Genomic DNA, 18,299 nt, shown 5'->3' with positions numbered 1-18,299 from the left:
AGGGTGATTAACACGCCAGCCCTTGCAGATATTCACACTTGGAGAAGACTGTTCCAGGTGCTGGGTGTATCCTGCACACAAGTTTGAAGATGCTGGAGCGGGGGGCCCCTGCAGTTGGAGGAGTCAGGGAAGACCGGGGAAGGGGGAAACCTAAGCAGAGCCTTGAGGAACAGGTAAGACTCCCTAACCCCACAGAAGGTGTGGATGTAAAGTTCCAGGTAAAATGCGAAGCTTACATTAATCCTCTCCTCTCTCTGGCCCCAAACTGCATTTAGATTCAGCTCCTCTGCCCTACCCCAGATTCTCTGGGGGCTGTCCACTCCCCCTGACTTTGTCCCTCACCTTACCCGGATGGAACCCTATGGCCATTACCCCTCCCAGCTAGGGGTCCAGATTTAGTAAATAAAAATTCGGGACCGCCAGTTAAATTTAAATTTCAGATAAACAACAAAAACTTTTTTAGTGTAAGTATACCCAAACATTATTTAGGGCATACCCATTGCCGCTGAGTCAATGCCAGCTGACTCCAACTCAAAGGAGACTGACACATTTTTATCCTGTGGAGCAGCTAGTGGGTTCGAACCACCGGCCTTTTAGTTAGCACCTGAGTGCTTAACCACTGTGCTACACAGGCTTGTTGTGGGACATACTTATACTAAAAATTATTTGTTATTTATCTAAAATTCAGTTTTAACTGGCAGTCCTGTATTTTGTCTGGCAAACTTACACCCACTCAGGCCTCTAGGGAGACCGCCCTCGGTCCCGTCTCCCCGCATCCCCCACCCGCCAGTCCATAAGCCCAGGCCAGTGATAGCTCCTCTGTTTTCTTTAAAATTCATTCGTTCATTTCTCAGAAATGGCTGAGCAGCCACTATGAAGGAAGGCGTGTGCCAGGCTCTTTGGGGAGGGGACGACCAGGAGGCTCTGCCTCAGAGCTTTCTGCTCAGTGGGAGAGAGAGGACATGGTCATTAGCAACATTGTTACAAAGTAGAGGGGCAGCACCATCCAGGACAGGGAGGGGGCGACTAGCAGGGCCTGCCCCAGAGCCTCCTGCTCAGCAGGAGAGAGGAGGGGGTCATTAGCAACATGGTTCCAAGTTGGAGGGGCGGCACCCCCCAGGACAGGGAGTGGGTAAGGGCTGGGCACAGAAGCTTCCAGGAGGAGTGGTCTTGGAAGGGGCCTGCAGGGGTGGGGGGCTGTACCTGGTGGCCAGAGAAAGCAAGGGGCAGAGCCATGTTCTGAGACGGGGCCTGAGGGGTTATAAAGACTCCGGAAATGGCCTCCTGAGCATGGTTCCTTGTCCACGCTGGAAGGGAAAAGACACTTTCTCAGTTTCGCCCTGGGTTTTGGGATTGGGAGTGGAGCCCTGGTGTCACAGTGGTTAAGTGCTGTGGGCTGCTAACCAAAAGGTCAGAGGTTCTAACCCACCAGAAGAAAGATGTGGCAGTCTGCTTCCATAAAGACTGGAACACCTGTGGGGCAGCTCTGCTCTGTCCTACAGGGTCGCTCTGAGTCAGAATCCACTTGACAGCAGTGGGCTTGGTTTTTTGTGACTGGAAAGAAGTGGCTCTGACCACCAGAGGGCGGGCTCGCCTGTGAAATGATTTTCCTCCACCATTGGAAGAACAGGAGCTGAGTTTCACACTGGACGGGGATTCCCTTTTCTTTTCTCTAAACCAAGTCAAAGAGGAGAGAAAACGGAAGGCACCTGCCCTCCTCTCTGACAGCAGAGGGTCTTCCTGAAAGTCCCATGAGAGCAGGGACTGAAACTTTCTCGTCAATGGCGAGTCCCCAGCACCCAGCGGGAGGAAGGAAAGGAGGGAAGGAAGGAGGACGGGAGGGAAGAAGGAAGGAAAGGAGGAAGGGAGGGAAAGAGGAAGGGTTGAGTCGATTCCTACCCATAGTGACCCTATAGGGCAGAGTAGAACTGCCCCATAGGGTTTCCAAGGAGTGGCTGGTGGATTACAACTACTGACCTTTTGGTTAGAAGCTAAGCTCTTAAGCACTGCGCCACCAGGGCTCCAAATAGTATAATCCTATGGATTAAGCAGGGGCCCTGGTAGCACAATGGTTAAGTGCTCTACTGCTAATGGAAAGGTTGGTGGTTTGAACCCACCTAGAAAATCTGCAGGAGAAAGACCTGGCCATCTGCCTCCATAAGGATTCGAACTGCTGACCTTTTGGTTAGCAGTTGTAGCTCTTAACCACCATGCCACCAGGGGTCCTTCCTTGGAAGGGCATATTCCAGTGTGGCCACAGCCCTGGACACCACACAATCCCACGGCTCTGGACACCACACGATCCCATCAGGTATCTACAGCACCTGAGTTTACAAAGCTCCATTACAGCGACTTTCTCCTTTGTCCTCTGGGCAACCTAGGGACAGGAGCACAGACAGGATTAGCTGTTCTCCCCGTTTTTAAGACAAGGAAGCAAGGCTCAGAGGCACCAAGTGGCTGCCTCAGGTGATTTCATGAATGGGTCAGCACAGTTTCCTTTCAAACCAATACTTGAAAAGTAACGATTTGAAAAACACAACAGAAGAAAGCAATCTTGTTTGCTGAATAAATGGCAGAGCTGTGGAAAAGTGGAGACATGTGACAGGTTCTTCAACAGCGTGAAAGACACCTCAGACCTTGGAAGGCCATGCAGCTGTTCGCACTGCTCATTTATTTTGAGGTCATGGTCATGGCTGCCGTTAGTTTAAGGACCTCTATGAGCCCGGTGGAGCAGTAGTTAAGAGCTTAGCTGTTAACCAAAAGGTTGGCAGTTCAAATCCACCAGCTGCTCCTTGGAAACCCTATGGGGCAATTCTACTCTGTCCTATGCAGTCGCGATGAGTTGGAATTGACCTCAATGAGTTTGGTTTGGTTTATGAGCTGAGCGCTCTGCCAAGCTTCCACACAGATTATCCTTAGACATCACAACACCATGACAAGGGGGGTTAGGTGGCCTCTCCAAGGTCACTCAACTGGAGCGAGGTGGAGGTGGGCTCTCAGCCCAGGTCTCTGTGACCCTGAAACCTGCCTTCTCAGTTCACTGCTGGTGAGCAGCACCTGGCACTCATTAATGTTCACAAACACTTGGGGAAGAATTGAACGGATTCTCACCAAGTTATATCCCACTGATTTAGTTCTACTTGCCAAAAGTTGATGAAGACTTCAAGCTGGTGAAGAGATCTGAGTGTAAACGATTGCAGTGCAATGGGTTTCTCTTTATAGAAGGCCTTTCTGGCCCTAGATTCGTAGTTCTGCCAAGATGATTTGCTAGGCCACAGTCTTGCAAAGGGATTGGACAGTTTACTATGCAAATAAAGTGCATAAAACCCTCGCAGTGATTGGGCAGTTGACTAGGCAAATAAGGTGCCTGTGGCCTACCAAGGGGATTAGTCAGTTTTGCCCTCCTGCTAGGCTTGTAAGAACTAATCCCACAGAGGCTGGGGGGGACCTCACTAGCATCAAGAAGAAGAACCTGCATTGAGCTCTTTCAAGATCTATCTGTACGGGATCAAACTGACAACTTGAAAGTCTAGATAGAAAACTTAGGGGACCAGTGAGCTTATGTTAATGGGGGAGGAACAATTCAGAAAAGGAGGGTGAGAACGGTTACGTAACTTGAAGAATGTAATCAATGTTACTGAATTGTATATGTATACACTGTGGAATTGGTGTTTGTTTTGCTGTGTATATTTTTAACAACAACAAAATAAGTAAAATTTAAAAGAAGAGGAACTTGGAGAGGACATTGTTCACTGAGAACTTTCTAGACCCAGGAGACAGAGAGAGCTGTAACACTGGAGACGGCATGAGGCAGCATGAGATGGTGATAGCAATACAACCAGCAAGAACCGGAAGACCAGTGCGAGACAGCTGCAGTGGGCTTCTTGGCCATGGAGCAAGGTGGCTGCAGTGGGGTGCCTGGCCCATGGAGCAAGAGAGCTGAGCACCTTCGGGCAGGAGGCTTGTTGGTAGAGTAGGGCGCCCCCAGGCACTTGATGGTGAAGGAAAAAGAGCTGTAACACTTGCCTGAGCGGGGGCTGGCGGCAAAGGGCTGAGCACGGCCTGCCAGCTAGCATGGCTGAGAAGAAGCTGAGAGCTGTTTTAGTTGGAAATTGTCCTGAGTTGTTCTTGTTGTTTCCAAATTGATCCTTATCCGGATCAATCAATCCGGCGTTGTAACCTGTTACTTCCCTAATAAACCACATAATCGTGAGTATCGTTTGTGAGTTCTGCATCCCCGCTGCAATCAATGACTGAACCCAGAAGAGAAGTAGAGAGTGCCGTGGGAGGGCCAGCTGGTGTCAGAATTGGTAAAAGGTAAGAGAGTGGAGATATGTCTGACCTCCACCTCATGGGAATCAGTTTTAGGCCAATGAAGGTTCTCGTTCCCCCTCCTGATGTCAGGTGAGGTCTGTTGCTACTACTAGGTTACAGTGGTCGAGGGAGGGTGGGAAGAAAGTCATTTGGTCGTGTCTCTTAAAGACAGTCCACTCCCAGGGAGATACCCAACAGAAACATACCTATATGTGCGTCAAAAACATGTACTAGAATGTTCAAAGCAGTCCTAGTCATAACAGCCCCAAACTGGATACTGCCTGTCATGGATTGAATTGTGTCCCCCCAAAATATGTGTCAGCTTGGTTAGGCCATGATCCCCAGTATTGTGTGGTTGTCCTCCATTTCGTAATTGATGCAATTTTCCCATGTGTCGTAAACCCTAATCTCTGCCTATGGTTAATGAGGCAATATTGGGTTATGTAAAAGAGGATTAGACACCCTTACTCAGGTCACATCCCTGATCCAATGTAAAGGGAGTTTCCCTGGGGTGTAGCCTGCACCACCTTTTATCTTACAAGAGATAAAACGAAAGAGAAGTGAGTGGAGAGTGAGGGATCTCATACCACCAAGAAAGAAGCACCAGGAGCAGCGCATGTCCTTTGGATCCAGGGTTCCCGCATGGAGAATCTCCTAGTCCAGGGGAAGATTGATGACAAAGGCCTTCCTCCAGAGCCGACAGAGAGAGAAAGCCTTTCCCTGAAGCTGACACCCTGAATTTGAACTTCTAGCCTCCTGGACTGCCAGAAAATAAACTTCTGTTTGTTGAAGCCACCCACTTGTGGAACTTCTGTTATAGCAGCACTAGATAACCAAGACACTTCCCAAATGTCCACCCATAGGAGTCGTGGTGTTTCATGTGATACAATACTGTGCAGCAAGGAGAACAATAATCTACAAGTACTTGCAACCGTATGGATGAATCCACAACCATGGTGTGGAGTAGAAGAAGCCAGAAGCAGAAGATTATGTACGGGGTGATCTCACTCACAAAATCCAAGAGCAGGCACAGTCATCTGTGCTGTTGGAGGTCAGGATGGTGGTGACCCTTTGGGGACAGAGGCTGGAAGGGGCAGGAAGCAGCACCCAGGACTGGCCATGTTCTGTTTCTTGCCCTGGGTGCTGGTTACACAGGTGTGAAATTTGATGATATGTCTTTCTGTATGCAAATTGTATTCCAATAAAATGTTTAAGAGGTGGGAGGGGATGGGCGGGGTTGATTTGTTTAATTCCAGATAATGGGATTGGGTTTCTCTAGCACCTGAAAAGAGTTATTTCACAAAATCCACAGGATTCCATACTTTTTACAAAATGAAGCAAACCTTGGAACTCAAAGAGATGGACACTTACGACGCATGCTAAGAGAAGTTCAGATGCGTTCAGGGAAGCTTTGTCCATAATGGGCTACCACGACAGACAGGCTTAATAACCTTTCGTGTGTGGGCTGCACTTTGTGGTTTTCAAAGCACTTTCACACTTATCTGATCTTCATGCATGAACATTAGAAAAGAATTATTTTAATTGCTGACCCTTCTTCTTTGATAAACCAGTTTGGGGTGGAAGGTAAATTCCTGGCTTGGAAGGTGGCAGTGAAGCAAAGAGAGCATCTGAGTGCTTTACACAGGAAATGCAAGGAGATTTGGGGTGGGGCTGGGGCCGAGTGGAGAAGGGCAGAGATATGGCAGGCAGTGTGTGAATGATGGCAGAAGGCTGATTTCTTAACAAGAATAAGCAAACCTTACACACACTTAATGAGCCCTGGTGGCGCAGTGGTTAAGAGCTTGGCAGTTCAAATCTAGCAGCCGCTCCTTGGAAACTCTTTGAGTCTTATAGGGTTGCTATGAGTCAGAACCGACTTGGCCGCACTTAACAACAACAACACAGTGACATGAGCTTAAGGAGTCCCTGGGTGGCGCAAACGGTTAAGCGCTCAGTTAGTAATCGAAAGATTAGTGGTTGGAATCCACTCAGAGGTGCTTCGGAAGAAAAGCCTAGAGATCTAATTTTGAAAAATCAGCCATTGAAAACCCTAAGAAGCACAGTTCTGCTCTGACCTACGTGGGTCAGGGTCAACTCAACCACAACTGGTGTGTACACCGACTGATTCCCTACTAGGCACTGCCCTGAATTCTGTCACATGTACACATGCACACACCTGCAAAATGTATCTAATCCTCTGTTTTGCAGGGAAGTAATGGTAAGCAGTTTGTTCCAAGGCACGTGTCCAGCTAGTGGTATGGCTGGGATTTGCCTAGCAGCCTGTCTTTTAGAGTCTGAGCTCTTAACCACCAGGTTACACTGCCTCCCTGCGTTTTCTGAGAACAGAGTCTTATATGCCATATAAAGCTGTTTGTGTTTTGCAGTGTAAATCTCCTCTTCCCCCAGCCCCAATTTCAGTGCTGATTCTTCACACACAAATGCCTAGTGAAGTGTTTATGGGAGACCAGGGAGGGGAGCTGAGCCACACACCTGGGTACAGCCTCGGAGATGCCCCTGAGCACAACCATCCCCAGGGACTCAGAGAAATGTTGGGGGATGATATTGGATTTCCCATCAGACAAGGGATCAAGGGTTCCAGTGAATTAATTCACATTCCAAAGGACAGCAAGACCCTGGGTGCCCTCAGGGTTATACCACGACCATGGAGGCAGGGAGGAAAGGCTTTGTGATTCCTAGTTCACAGAAGAAATTATACCCAGAGATGTTAAGACAGTTGTCCAAGGCCACACAGCAAATGTGATACGGTGCAGAGGGATACGCAGTCGCTTGGAGAAGATTTTCCCTGACAGCAGTTCCCTGTAAGTACATCCATGGCTCCTGCCCCCCGGGGCCCCCAGGCTGCCTGGGCTCCCAGCCCTTCCAGGGCTGGGCTGTTCAGTCTTTTGACCTGTGGGCTGCCTGATCCTTCTGGTAACTTACCTTCTTTGGCCTAAGTTAGCCAGAGGTGGTTTCTTAGCTTGCTACAGAATAACCCCAAAGAGCAGACCTGTGTGAAGTCTGCCCTGTGCCCTACCTAGGCCTGGCCTGGGGTGCAGACCCATCTGTCCCTCTCCAGGAGGTGCTCACAGCAGGGGTGGGGGAGGAAGGGAGCCTGCCCTCAGAGCAGGGCTGAGGGGAGGGTGTGGAAACACCAAGCAGGGCACTGGCCGGCCCAGGTGGGCTGCCTGGTGCCCAGGTCTGATCCTGAATGTCCCCGAATGACCGTCATCCTCAAGGGGCTGGGGCAGGAGTAGTGCAATGATAGGCTTTGATCCATAAATAGCCATCAGCAATGGCACAGAGAGAAAAGAAGTCATTTGAGGGCTTACATTTAATTCTTCCTTCTGACACAACCCATTTGATTCTATTCAAACTGGAAAAAATAGAAAATACTGCCACCTTGAACTACCAAAGAATCTCTTCAGCCCCCTTGAGGCCTCTGGGGGCTGAGAATTCATATCTCACGGCCCTTGTCCAGGGGGTGTGCAGGCGGGTGTCTAGGGGCATGGAGGAACCACAGCCAACACCCAGGCCCCTTCCCTCCCTCTCCCCCAGAAACATCCACAAAACTAATCAGCGCCAGCAGGAGCACTTCATTAGCAGATCTGGTTTTGCATAATTTAGTAGTTGGCATTAGCAAATTAAGTCTGCTTGGCTTCCCTCATCGTAATGGCCGTTAGAGAAAACGTGAGGAAAATACAGCCTTCTCATCCCAGTGGCTCTGAGATGATAATTATAGCAGCACTAATAAACCACTAATAGGACTTCACCAGCTCTCCTTCTACTCACATTTCCTTGCTTGTTCCTCACAACTGTGGGAGAGGAAGGCAAGTCGGGATTATTCTTCCATTTGATAGACAACGAAACTGAGACCTGGGGAGGGGTATACAGCTAGGGATGGGGCTGCTTGGCGCAGACAGCAGACCAGTGGGTGGTCCCAGGTGGAGCTGAAGTAAGGCCTGCTCTCCCCAGAGCCTTCTCAGTGGCAACTGTGGTCCTCACTTGGTGTCTAAGTCTCCTAGGACTGCCGGAACAGAAACACCACGAGTGAGTGGCTTTGAAGAATAGAGATTTATTTTCTCACAACCCAAATTCAGGGCATGGCTCTAGGGTGAAGTACTTCCTTGTGTATTTCTGCTTCTAGTAGCTGCCAGTAACCCTTGGTGTTTCTGGACTTGTAGATGCAGCTGTCTGTAGCCTGTTCTCATCTTTTCCCTGTGTGTGTCTGTGCCTACTCTGCTCTTTTTACAATTCAGAATTGATTAGATTTAGAACCTACCCTACTCTGGAATGACCTTAATAACATAACAAAAGGAAACCCCTATTGCCAAACAGGGTCATATTTATAGTGATCCTTTAATGGGAGTTTACAAATTCCCATTCTTCAAAATGTTACCCATAATTTGTTATGATCTACACAGTCGAATGCCTTTTCATAGTCGATAAAACACACCTAAATGTCTTTCTGGTATTCTCTGCCTTCAGCCAGTATCGGTCTGACATCAGCCATGATATCCCTGGTTCCACGTCCCCTTCTGAATCCGGCTTGAATTTCTGGCAGTTCCCTGTCCATGTGCTGCTACAACTGCTTTTGAATGATTTTCAGCATAATTTTACTTGTGTGTGATAATTTCCATATTCTGTTGGATCACCTTTCTTTGGAATAGGCATAAATAGAGATCTCTTCCAGTCAGTTGGCCAGATAACTGTCTTCCAAATTTCTTGGCATAGACAAGTGAGCGCTTCCAGCGCTGCATCCATTTGTTGAGACATCTCAACTGGTATTCCCTCAGTTCCCATTAGCAGCCAAGTTCTTGACACTGCGCAGCCAGGGCTTCTGAAACAGACTGCACATAGATGATTCTTCAAAACAGCCCAGCGACCAGGAAAAAAAGGTCTCCACTAAGCTACCTTTTAAGTTATTGTCTGACCCAAAGGTGACTTTAGGAAACCAGTTTTCTCAAGGCTCAAGGTTCAAAAGAGGATTTCAAGCGTAATGCTCTGGGTAGGTTACCCCAACTCCATGGACCCCAGAAATCTGGATTCTAGGAGAATTAAAATTGTTTCTCAACAGATAATGCCAAAAACCAAACCCATTGTTATCAAGTTGATTCCTATAGCAACCCTATAGGACAGAGTAGAACTGCCCCATAGGGCTTCCAAGGAGTAGTTGGTGGATTCGAACTGCCGACCTTTCGGTTAGTAGCCATAGCTCTTAACCACTGCACCACCAGGGCTCCTATCAACAGATACATGGGTTAGGATTTCAACACGTATTTTTGGAGGACACAATTCAATCCATAACACTTGGCTAGAGCAAATTCATTTATTAACAACAGCAACGATAGTAAAAGCTAATATTTGTCCAGTACTTTCCCAGGTGGTGCAGTGGTTAAGAGCTCAGCTGCTAACCAAAAGATCTCCAGTTCGAACCCACAAGCCACTCCTTGGAAACCCTATGGGGCAGTTCTATTCTGTCCTGTAGGGTCAATGTGAGTTAGAATTGACTCAACGGCAATGGATTTGGTCTTGGTTTCCAGGCACCAAGCTCTCTTTCTACAGGCAGTATCTCATCAATAACTTACAGTCCCAATTTACAGATGAGGAAATTAAGGCTCAGACAGGTGTACCAGACATCAGTTGGAGAGGCTTCATGGTCCCCATCAGTCCCCTTTTCTGGGAATGATCTGGACATACAGAAGTGAGCCCTGCTAACCCTGTCTTTACCCTGCATCTCTACCCGCCGGCCAAAGATGATTGGGCCAGGAATGGGCTACTGGCCCAAGCTGAGCCAATCAGAGTTTCTCTCTGGGACTTGTCAGGCTGGAACTAAGGCACTTGAGGCAATAGCCCTTTGGTGACTGGAGCCGTGGTAGCCATGTTCCTCCCACGTGGGGGAAGCCAGCCTGCAGCAGGAGCAGAGGCGGTCACAAGGGTGGGAGCTAAGGGTAGGACTAGGGCTTAGGGCTAGGGTTAGGGTTTAGGGCTAGGGCTTAGGGCTTAGGGTTTAGGGCTAGGGCTAGGGCTTAGGGTTTAGGGCTTAGGGCTTAGGGCTAGGGCTAGGGCTGTGGTATCTGAGTCCTTCATTCTAGTTGTTCCTGAGGCACCTGGGTGGTAAGAAGCCTCGGTATCCTCCCAATAAATTCTTTTTCTTGAGCTGTTTGGATTCAGGCCTCTGTCTCTTGAAACGAGGAGTTCTGAGCTAGCATCTTATTTTTGAGGAAGTGCGTCGGGACTCTGTTGGTGCCGTGGTTAAGCGCTCGGCTGCTAACCAAAAAAACTGGCATTTCAAATCCACCATCCGCTCCTTGGCACCCCTAAGCGGCAGTTCCCTTTGTCCTGTAGGGTTGCTGTGAGTCAGAGTTGACTCGACAGCAACATGTATAAAGTGTGTAAGGAGTCCTGGTGGCGCAGTGGTTAAGCACTCAGCTGCTAACCAAAACGTCGACAGTTCAAACCCACTAGCTGCTCTGCGGGAGAAAGATGTGGCAGTCTGCTTCTGTAAAGATTACAGCCTTGGAAACCCTACGGGACAGTTCTACTCTGTCCTGCATGTTGGTTATGAGTCAGGATCAACAGCCATGTAACAAGACGAAATTGTATGGTAGGGCAGGAAGTGGAGTCTGTGCCCCTCTTCATCAGACCATGCCAGGCCCCCGGGCCCTCTTCCTCTCTCAGGAGACATGTCTGGGTGGGCCCAGGGGATGGCCCGCAAGCCACTAGTTCTTGATGCTCTCTGGCAGCGTGGGCCCCCTGCCCTGCAAGGAAGCTGAGTGAAGGCCTTCGCTGAACCCCAGTCCCTGCCCTTGTGGGGCACAGGGCTCTCTCACAGTGCTGACAGAGTGCCAGCCCTGTGACCTTAGGTAGGTTATTTGACCTCTCCAAGCCTCAGGTTCTAAAGCCATAACAAAAATACGGCAACAGTAGTAAGTAGCTTCCTCACGGGGTGATTGTTAGGACTCAGACACAGCACAAATAGCTCAGTGAATTCAGTACATGGTGATTAGTAAAAAAGGGGAAACTGAGGAAAAGAGGGAAAGAGATTTGCCCAGGGCCATGATGTAAAGTTGGTGGCTGCCACCAGAAGCCAGGCCTTCTGACTTGGGTCACTTCCCAGAAAGACCCAGAGGACAGAGCATTCACCTCCCACCCCACCCCCATGTGCTGGAGAACTGATAGATGCATGGGATGCCGGGAGCCTGGGTTTTAGATTTGGCAGCTTCGATGGGAAGGGAATCATGCCAAGTGGGTGGTGCAGTTCTGAGGATTAGCATTTACGAAGTGGCCAGATCTATTCTGGTGGTTCAGGCAGAGATCTGGGAGTTACTGGCGTTTCAGAAAAAGCTGTCAGCCCACTGGGTCTGCTCCTTCCCTCCCCAGCAGCAGCCAGCAGGAGGCCTCGAGCCCACCCTGAGCCAATGCCAGCACTGGCAGGATGTGGACGGCAGCTTCAGCCTCGGGGTTAATCTAATTGTCCACAGACGACCACGGGGGATTCCAAGTACCGTCTGCAGGTGACCACAGGGATTCCAAGTACCGTCCACAGGTGACCACAGGGATTCCAAGTACCGTCCACAGGTGACCACAGGGATTCCAAGTACCGTCCACAGGTGACCACAGGGATTCCAAGTACCGTCCACAGGTGACCATGGGGGATTCCAAGTACTGTCCACAAGTGACCACAGAGGATTCAAAGTACCATCCACAGGTGACCACGGGGGATTCCAAGTACTGTCCACAAGTTACCACAGAGGATTCAAAGTACTGTCCACAGGTGACCAAGGGGATTCCAAGTACTGTCCACAGGTGACCACGGGAGATTCGAAGTCATTTGCTAAGGGGTGTGCGGTGCAAACCCCCCCCTTCCCTACAAACATCTCGGTCAAGTCCACAACACTCCTCACTAGTGGGCGTGTGCAAGTTGATTCCTGAGGTGGTGGGGGGGTCTCTGTTTCCTGCCCTGGGCTGCTTGTAGAGAACAAGGAGCTAGCTTCTCGGGTGCAGGGGCTGAAGTGGAGACGGAGGGAACCCCTGGCTGCCATCTGCAGGGTGGACCTGAGGGGCCTGGGGAGAAAAACTCCTTTTTGACTTCTAGCCCAAAAAGCAGTTTGATCTTTTTTTTTTCACCAAGACTGTTAATGATTCTTATAATAATTAAAAAAAAAAAAAAATCACTTAGAGGCCACTGAGCCTCTGCTTGGGGGTGATGAAAACCTTTGGAAATGGACAGTGAAACCTGTGTGTAGTGTTGCTATGAGTCAAAACCAACTCGACAGCACCTAAGAGCAACAACAATAGATTTTACAATTTTAAAAATAAACTAAAAAATTTAGTGACCTGAGCAGATACTGTGAAGGGGCAATGAAGGAATGAGCAAGGACAGATGGAACTGGCACGTCCTAGGGGAGGCACCAGGATGGGGGCTCTAGCAGGCAGGTCAGGGTGTGCCATTGGAGAGCCTGGTAGTAACACCTTCCCCAAATGGGCAAAAGTCTCTCTGGTTCACAAAGCCCCGTTGGGTCCTACATGTTGCAGACCCACACAGCATACCTGCAAAGTGGGTAGTACAAATATCACTATTACCCCCATTTTACAGGTGAGGAAACTGAGGCTTTGGAGACAATGCCATGACTTTCCAAATTCACACAGCTGAGTATGGCAGGAGATTGATCAGGGCCTCCCTGGTCTGTCTGACACTTTTGGGTGAATTCAGTCCTGCAGGCACACAGCTGGCAGCAGTACCTCATCGCCAGGTATTTTGGGCACAAGGCACAGCTGTACCCAGCAGCCCTGGCCTGGACTCAAACCATGGTCTCTGAGCTCCAAAGGCCCAGTCCTTCCACACCACAGAGCAGTCACAGTGAAGAGGGAGCAGGAAGGGTCCAGAATACCATGAGGTGAGAGGCCCCTTGGCAGGGCATGACAGTGAACATGGTCCTGGGATGCCAGGCTTTGCTTCAAGCGAGGGGTCAAGGCACACACTGAGATCAGCCACAGGTAAGGATGGCTCGAAGGTGTGTGTCCATCCTGACTGTGAGGGGCCGTCAAGGCACACACTCAGATTGGCCACAGGTAGGGACAGCTTGCAGGTGTGTGTCCATCCTTACTGCAAGGGACCATCAAGGCACACACTGAGATTGTCCACAGGTAGGGATGGCTTGCAGATGTGTGTCTATCCTGACTGTGAGGGGCCGTCAAGGCACACACTGAGATTGGCCACAGGTAGAAATGGCTTGCATGTGTGTGCCCATCCTGACCGTGAGGGGCCCTCGAGGCACACACTGAGATCAGCCACAGGTAGAAATGGCTTGCAGGTGTGTGTCCATCCTGACTGTGAGGGGCCATCAAGACACACACCGAGATTGGCCACAGCTAAGGACGGCTTGGAGTTGTGCACCCATCCTGAATGACAGGTGACTAACCAATACCTAGAGCTTGGTAGAGACTTCTTCATGCTGTTTATGAAAACAACCAACCAAAAAATGCCCCAAATATTCCCATTTCCTGGTATCACAAAGCCACAGGCAGCACCCAAAGAGGGCAGCACCCAAAAAGGGCAGCCTGTGGAAGGTGGCTTTTGGTCGGGCATGGTCATGAGGGACTTGTCCCACCCTACCCCCTCCTACTTTACCCAGGCTCACAGTGGGGAGCACAGGAGCCCCTTCTCTGTAGCATGAAGTTCATCTGACCCATCCCTGCTGATGGGCTCCAGTTCAAATCATGAGTGAGGACTTGGTGAGAAGCCCCTGAGGGCCAGCCCTGGGCCATGCTCAGCCACAAGAGGAAAGAATGAAGACATAACCCAAGAGTAGGTCTGACATGGCGGGCATGGTTCAGTTCTAGAGGTTTCATTGTGCCGTAATGGTTCTGTTCACTTGCTTGTCCATCTGTCCACTCATCCATACAAGTGTCCACCTGAGGTAAAAGTTTCTAGTGGAAAGTATGTGCAAACATTGAAGTCCGTGTGTCACTGGGGAGAGGCTGAACCCACAAGCCATCCCTTCCCCTAGTGGATTCACCATCGTCTCTGGTCCAGCCTTCAGGCCCCCAGGTTCATCGCCTCTGCCTGGTGAGCATCTCAGAGCACATAAGACTTAGGGATGCTGACTCACACCTCAAAGCCCTCAGACACGGAGGCAGAATCACATGTTGTTAGTTGCCGTTGACTCTGAATCATGGCAACCTCATTTACAATACGCTCTCTCTTCATTTATTGACATGGTTAGAGTTCCAAACACTAAGTCATTATGTAAATTTGGTGTTATGAGAAAATAGAGGATGACCACAAAATTGAGGATAACCACATCATTACATAGCTGCCAAATTACATCATTATATAACTGCCAAACCACTGGAAACCACGGCCCAGCCAAGTTGACACATAATCTTAACCATCAAAGCCAGCATTACTCTTGCCTTGTATCTTGGCTTCTGGCAGAGGGAAAGCTAGGCTTCTCTCTGATTTAGGAAGGCAGTGGCTGGAGAAAGGGGTCAACTCCCAATACCCCCAAAAAGTGAGGTTAGAGTTCCAATAATGTCCCTCCCTCCCTGGTTGTTTCGGCCTCAGGTCCCAGCGGCACTGGCGTAAGAAAGAGAGCATTTGGCAGGTGATGAGGCAGTGTTAACAGCTGAGCCTGGCTGCTGCTGGATGTGCTGGGCTGGCCACATGTTCAGGGGCACCCAGAACTCTGTCTACGGCCACAGCCATGTCCTGTTTTCAATTTCACCTGGTTGTTGGTGTGGGGAGAACTCATAAGAATTGCTCTGAGTTATAGCTAAAGCTGAATTTTTCACCCTTCTCGAGTGTCATCATATTATATCTGTCAGTTCTCACATTTTTGTAACTTTTTCATTTTAACCTTTTCCCCTATAGCATTGCTTCCAGTCTGAGAGGTTTCTCAGCAATACTGAGTTTAATGGGGGGATTACATTAAACACATCCAGTGGGAGCCTGGGGCAGAGGAGGACAGAAGCCCTTCCTCAGAGACCCCCTCATTGGCCGAGGCCCAGTTGGAGCATGCAGGTGAACAGGAGGGTGGCACTACGCTTCAGGGTGGGACTCAGGAGGCCAGGGCTGAGTCTTACAGGGGCTTTTAGGGAGCCAGGGGGATGGACAGTCAGAGTCGAGTTAAGAGAGCAAAAAGCCTGTTTCCTGAGGGAGGACAAGTGGGAAGAAACTAGCAAAATTTCTGGCAAAGACAAAGCCAGATCAGAGGAAGAGATTGAAGAAGGATGACTCTCTGGTTGAGCAGAGCATGGTGTGTCCCCTGGGCGTACCCGTCTGTTCCACCTCTCTCTGCCTATGCCTCTCACCCATTTCTTTGGACCCTCACACATGCTTGAGGGCCGGCATGCCTTATGTTAAGCCTGCCTGTTGGGATACCTTGTTTTTGTGGCCCAGTCCTGAGAACAATCATCAATCCCCAAATATTTGTTGTTATGTGCAGCCCTGGTGGCGCAGTGGATAAAGCACTTGGCTGCTTACCAGAGGCTGGTGTTTCAAACCCACCAGCCACTCTGTGGGAGAAAGACGTAGCAGTCTGTTTCCGTAAAGATTTACAGCCTAGGAAGCCCCGTGCGGCAGCTCTACCCTGTGTTATGGGGTCACTAGGAGTCGGAATTGACTCCTTTCCAAAGGGTTTGGTTTTTTGTTGTTGTCGTTGTTGTGTGCCATGGAGTTGATTCCAGCTCATAGCGCCCCTGTAGGACAGAGTAGAACCATCTCATAGGGCTTCCTAGGCTGTAATCTTTTTTTTTTTTAATTGTACTTCAGGTGAAAGTTTACAGCTCAATTTCTCATACAAAAATTTATACCTATATTGTCATGTGACACTAGCTGCAAATCTCACAATGAGACAGCACACTTTCCCCTTCCACTCCTGGTTCCCTGTGCCCATTCAACCAGTTCCTGTCCCCTCCTGCCTTCTCATTCTGCCTGCAGATGGGAGCTGTCCATTTGGTCTCGTGTATCTGCTTGAACTAAGAAGCACACTCACATGTATTGTTTTTTGTTTTATTTTATTTTTTTTTTTCTTATAGTCTTGTCTAATCTTTGCCTGAAGAGTGTGAATGGCTTCAGTTCTGCATTAATAGAGCATCTGGGGGCCATAGCTTTGGGGGTTCCTCCAGTCTCTGTCAGACCATTAAGTCTGGTCTTTTTAAGTGAATTTGAGTTCTGCTCCGCACTTTTCTCCCGCTCTGTCAGGGATTCTCTGTTGTGTTTCCTGTCAGGGTGGTCATTGGTGGTAGCCGGGTACCATCTAGTTCTTCTTGCCTCAGGCTTGTGGAGTCTTTGGTTATGTGGTCCTTTAGTCTCTTAGGCTAATATTTTCCTTGTGTCTTTAGTGTTCATTCTCCTTTGCTCCAAGTGGGATGGGACCAATTGATGCATCTTAGATGGCTGCTTGCAGATGCCACTCGCCAAAGTGGGATGCAGAATATTTTCTTAATAAACTTTGTAATGCCAATTGACCTAGATGTCTCCCAAAACTATGGTCCCTGAGGCCTCAGTGCCAGCTAATCTGTCCCTCAAAGTGTTTGGATATCTCCAGGAAACTCCTTAGCTTTTGTTTTGGTCCAGTTGTGTAGACTCTCCCGGTATCGTGTGTTGTCCTTTCCTTCACTGAAATTGATCCTTGTCTACTACCTAGTGAATTCCCCTCCCCCACCCCATACCCCGTAACCATCAAAGAATGCTTTTTTCCATGTTTAAACATTTTCTTTAATTTTTTAAAAATAATTTTTACTGTGCTTTAAGTGAAAGTTTACAAATCAAGTATCAAGCTTATATATACACCTTACTCCATACTCCCACTTACTCTCCCCCTAATGAGTCAGCCCGCTCCCTCCTTCCAGTCTCTTCTTTCGTGACAATTTTGCCAGTTTCTAACCCTCTCTACCCTCCTATCTCCCCTCCAGACAGGAGATGCCAACACAGTCTCAAGTGTCCACCTGATACAAGTAGCTCACTCTTCGTCAGCATCTCTCTCCAACCCATCGTCCAGTCCCTTCCATGTCTGATGAGTTGTCTTCGGGAATGGTTCCTGTCCTGGGCCAACAGAAGGTTTGGGGACCATGACCGCCGGGATTCCTCTAGTCTCAGTCAGACCATTAAGTCTGGTCATTTTATGAGAATTTGGGGTCTGCATCCCACTGATCTCCTGCTCTCTCAGAGGTTCTCTGTTGTGCTCCCTGTCAGGGCAGTCATCGGTTGTGGTCGGGCACCATCTAGTTCTTCTGGCCTCAGGATGATGTAAGTCTCTGGTTCATGTGGCCCATTCTGTCTCTTGGGCTCATAGTTATCGTGTGACCTTGGTGTTCTTCATTCTCCTTTGATCCAAGTGGGTTGAGACCAATTGATGCATCTTAGATGGCCGCTTGTTAGCATTTAAGACCCCAGACGCCACATTTCAAAGTGGGATGCAGAATGTTTTCATAATAGAATTATTTTGCCAATTGACTTAGAAGTCCCTTTAAGCCATAGTCCCCAAACCCCCGCCCTTGCTCCGCTGACCTTTGAAGCATTCAGTTTATCCCAGAAACTCCTTTGCTTTTGGTCCAGTCCATTTGAGCTGACCTTCCGTGTATTGAGTATTGTCCTTCCCTTCATCTCCCGACCTCCCTCCCTCCCCTCCTCGTAACCACAAAAGTATGTGTTCTTCTCAGTTTACAGTATTTCTCAAGATCTTATAATAGTGGTCTTATACAATATTTGTCCTTTTGCCTCTGACTCATTTCACTCAGCATAATGCCTTCCAGGTTCTTCCATGTTATGAAATGTTTCACAGATTCGTCATTGTTCTTTACCGATGTGTAGTATTCCATTGTGTGAATATGCCATAATTTATTTAACCATTCATCCGTTGATGGACACCTTGCTTTTTGCTATTGTAAACAGATCTGCAATAAACATGGGTGTGCATATATCCGTTCGTGTAAAGGCTCTTATTTCTCTAGGGTATATTCCGAGGAGTGGGATTTCTGGG

This window comes from Elephas maximus, chromosome 21, assembly GCF_024166365.1.
Source record: "Elephas maximus indicus isolate mEleMax1 chromosome 21, mEleMax1 primary haplotype, whole genome shotgun sequence".
In the NCBI taxonomy this organism is placed as follows: Eukaryota; Metazoa; Chordata; class Mammalia; order Proboscidea; family Elephantidae; genus Elephas; species Elephas maximus.
This window is presented reverse-complemented; position numbering follows the sequence as displayed.